Genomic DNA, 4,960 nt, shown 5'->3' on the forward strand with positions numbered 1-4,960 from the left:
ATATTAGTTACCAAGCTACAGGGAAGTATGCCAGTGGTACAACTCAACGTAGAATATATTTTTCAGTTACTTGTGTCCATAACGTAAAACATAAAATACATGTATTCTCATCCCGAAATATTTAGAGTTTAAAAGTGGGACTATATACTCACTTTCGTCTTGAAGATATATATATAATTTGACTTGGTCTCCGGTTGATATCACGAACCTATCCATATATAATATATCAATACCTTTTCTTTTTAAACAAACGTCACATATATATACTTGTTATACTTTTAATACTTTGAATAATTCCTTAGTCCGTAGTTAGCAGTTCGTTGTTAGTAATTCAATTTTAATGGTTCATTTTTAGATGTTTAATATACCCGTAATGAAATAAATAAAACCCCCAACGAAATAAATAAAACCCCATCGTATATGTATTGGTCGAGATTAATCTTGACCCATGGTACCGGTGTTGTCAAATGACGTGTTGCGTACATAAAGTACCGGTGTTGTCAAATGACGTGTTGCGTACAATCATGGGATCTTATGATTAATCTTCTCGTATTGTTTACGGGTGATCCTGAACCATATAAAATTAAATTATGAGTACATATATATAAAATATCATGTTATTTTAAAAAGATGTGATTTATTTAATTTTCTCCAATTATTTTCGTAGCCAAACTAGTCTTAGATATCCGATCTCGTTTTGGTCATAGTTTCTTCGTTACAACTCCGTTTTCGTTGATTCAACTTGCCACTTCCTTGGATCGAGTCCTTCTTTAAGACTATGAACTGTAAATACCTTAGTTTGTATTCGAAATCACAGGTCATAGGTCAAACTTTAGTGAAACTTATGAAGTTAATCATTTTCCATCATGTAAACAACCTTAAATGATTATTTTTCTAAAAATACTTATACTTTGAGTTAAATCATGAAATTTTTATGTGTTATCATATTCATAGTAAAAATCATTTTTCCAGAAAACAAACCTCCAATTCAAAGTTTAAGATGGTTTTTAATTATCCAACCCAAAACAGCCCCCGGTTGCACTCCGACGTCATAAAAACAGTTTTTAAGGTGTTCTTTGAAAAACCAAGTTATACCTTGTTAAATTAGCATATTTTTAAGTTATATTACAGGTCTTGAAGTATTTTAAAAGTTAATTTAGAAGGATCTATTTAGTTTGCGAACAAGTTTGAAATCATTCAAACTATGTTCTAGTTTATAAACTCTTATATATATAGCTATAAATATATGAATTGAAAAAGAGTTGAAGTAGAGTTTTTACCTCAAGTTTAAAATGTAAAGTTGCTGGAAAGAAGTAGTAAAATAAAAGTTGAGAGAGTTCTTGCAAGTGTGTGTGAAAATTGGAAGTAAAATTTGGAAAATGAATGTGTAAAAATGAGTTAGAAATGGTGCTTATTTATAGGCTTGAAAATTTGGTTTTTAGTGAAAATATCTAAGATAAGTTAAAATTTATTATGTCATGAATGACATATTATTCCAATAATTGAAGATTTCTATTGGTATATACCAATAGTAAATACTTCTAGAAGCTGTGTATAGTACCCTAGATATACGTATAGGATTATTGAGGAAACGGAACGAGAATTCAAATATAACTATCTTTTGTAAATATACTTATATTGTTTTATGTATAAAAGCCCTTTAAAAATGATTAAATACATTACTTATACGATATATGTATAAACATTATAAATCATCAGTATTTATGTCAAATAACGTTACGTATGGTTATTGTTTTGAAAACTTAAGTTAGTAGTTTCAAAATATACTTATGACTTTTTGTTATTAATACAAAATGAGATATTAAAACATCCTTAGATCATGTTAAATATGTATGTATAATTATCATATATTGTATAGTTCGTGATATCATCGGTCAAACTAGACGGTCAAACGTTGTGTAAAACTCTTTTCAAAAACATAAGTCTCAACAATTTGGATTGCTTATCATGTTGGTAAGGTTTAATTTATGTAAATATTAATCTCATAAGTATAGAACGATCGGAAAAGTGCGGGTCGTTACAGTACCTACCCGTTAAATAAATTTCGTCCCGAAATTTTAAAATTGTACCTATTTTGCGTCATCGAGAAACAAGTGTGGATATTTTTGTTTCATCTGATCCTCTCGTTCCCAAGTAAACTCAGGACCTCTTCGAGCATTCCAACGAACCTTAATGATTGGTATGTTGCTCTGCTTGAGCTGTTTAACTTCACGATCCATGATTTCGATTGGTTCTTCGATGAATTGTAGTTTCTCGTCGACATGGATTTCTTCAAGAGGAATGGTGAGGTCTTCCTTTGCAAGACACTTCTTAAGGTTTGAGACGTGAAAGGTATTATGTACTCCGGCGAGTTGTTGCGGTAACTCGAGTCGATAAGCTACCGGTCCAATGCGTTCGATGATCTTGAACGGGCCTACATATCTTGGGTTCAGTTTACCTCTTTTACCGAAACGTATTACACCTTTCCAAGGTGACACCTTTAGCATAACCATGTCCCCAATCTGAAACTCTAATAGTTTCCTTCGAACATCGGCGTAGCTCTTTTGGCGACTACGGGCTGTTTTCAATCTCTCCTTGATTTGTACTATCTTCTCAGTCGTTTCGTGTATGATCTCGGGACCAGTTAATTGTCGATCTCCTACTTCATTCCAACAAATAGGAGATCTACACTTCCTTCCGTACAATGCTTCGAATGGCGCAGCTTTAATGCTCGCATGATAACTATTATTATACGAGAATTCTGCTAATGGTAGATATTTATCCCATCCGTTTCCAAAATCGATCACACATGCCCTGAGCATGTCTTCAAGAGTCTGAATCGTTCTTTCACTCTGCCCGTCGGTTTGCGGATGATATGCGGTACTCATATCTAAACGAGTTCCTAGTGCCTCCTGCAGTGATTGCCAGAACTTTGAGGTAAATCTACTATCACGATCGGATATAATGGAAATAGGTATTCCATGCCTTGAAACAATTTCCTTTATATACAATCGTAATAGTTTCTCCATTCTATCCGTTTCCTTTATAGGCAAGAAATGGGCAGATTTGGTAAGACGATCAACAATCACCCAAATGGTGTCGTATCCCCAGGCAGTCTTTGGTAACTTCGTGATGAAATCCATGGTAATACCATCCCATTTCCATTCTGGGATTTCTGGTTGTTGAAGTAACCCTGATGGTTTCTGGTGTTCTGCCTTGACCTTGGAACAAGTTAAACACTCCCCAACATATGTTGCAACGTCTGTCTTTAAGTTAGGCCACCAATAATGTGTCTTAAGATCTTGATACATCTTTCCAACTCCAGGATGTATCGAGTATCTTGTCTTATGTGCCTCGTTCAATATCAACTTCCTTAATCCACCCAACTTCGGTACCCAAATACGGTTTGCAAAATATCGAATTCCATCTTCCCGTATAACGAGTTGCTTCTCATACTTCTTCATTATTTCATTTCCTATATTTTCTTTAGTAAGTGCTTCTCGTTGAACTTCTTTGATTTGTGAGTTGAGATTCATGCGAATTTTTATGTTCATCGCTCGTACTCGAATTGGTTCTCGTTCCTTTCTGCTTAGTGCGTCAGCCACCACATTCGCTTTCCCGGGATGATAACGAATTTCACAATCATAGTCGTTTATTAACTCGACCCACCTACGTTGCCTCATGTTCAGCTGTTTCTGATCAAAAATATGTTGAAGGCTTTTATGATCAGTAAACACAGTGCATTTAACCCCATACAAGTAGTGTCTCCATATCTTCAATGCAAACACGACTGCTCCCAGTTCTAGATCATGCGTCGTATAATTCCGCTCGTGAATCTTCAATTGTCGGGATGCGTATGCAATAACTTTCTTTCGTTGCATAAGAACGCAACCAAAACCTTGTCGCGAAGCGTTACAATATATTTCAAAATCATCGTTCCCTTCTGGTAACGATAAAATAGGCGCCGTAGTTAACTTCTTCTTTAGTAATTGAAATGCACTCTCCTGCTCAGAAGTCCATTCATATTTCTTCCCTTTTTGCGTTAACGCTGTCAACGGCTTAGCTATTCGGGAAAAATCTTGAATAAACCTTCTATAATAACCGGCTAAACCCAAAAATTGACGTATCTGCGTTGGTGTCTTAGGAGTCTCCCATTTTTCAATGGCTTCAGTTTTTGCTGGATCAACCTGAATTCCTTTGCTACTAACAACGTGGCCAAGAAATTGAACTTCTTTCAACCAAAAAGCACACTTAGAAAATTTAGCATATAGTTGTTCTTTTCTCAACAACTCTAATATCAACCTTAAATGCTCTTCATGCTCTTGCTCACTCTTGGAATAGATAAGAATATCATCAATGAAAACGATAACAAACTTATCTAAATACGGACTACAAACTCGATTCATGAGGTCCATGAATACAGCTGGCGCATTCGTCAATCCAAACGGCATAACCAAAAATTCGTAATGACCATAACGTGTCCGAAAAGCAGTTTTCGGTATATCTTCTTCTTTGACACGTAATTGATGATAGCCCGACCTTAAGTCAATTTTTGAGTACACACATGATCCTTGGAGTTGATCAAATAAGTCGTCAATTCTCGGTAGTGGATACCGATTCTTGATAGTTAACTTATTTAATTCACGATAATCTATACACATCCTAAAAGATCCATCTTTCTTTTTAACAAATAGAATCGGAGCTCCCCACGGTGAAGTACTTGGTCGTATGAATCCATGATCCAGTAATTCTTTTAACTGACTCTGAAGTTCTTTTAACTCGGACGGTGCAAGTCTATATGGAGCACGAGCCACTGGTGCAGCTCCTGGTACTAAATCTATTTGAAATTCTACAGATCTAAATGGAGGTAATCCCGGCAACTTTTCCGGAAAGACTTCAGGAAAATCTCTTGCCACAGGCACGTCATTGATGCTCTTCACTTTTTCCTTTGTTTCGACTT

The sequence above is a fragment of the Rutidosis leptorrhynchoides genome, chromosome 4 (genome assembly GCF_046630445.1).
Source record: "Rutidosis leptorrhynchoides isolate AG116_Rl617_1_P2 chromosome 4, CSIRO_AGI_Rlap_v1, whole genome shotgun sequence".
Lineage (NCBI taxonomy): Eukaryota > Viridiplantae > Streptophyta > Magnoliopsida > Asterales > Asteraceae > Rutidosis > Rutidosis leptorrhynchoides.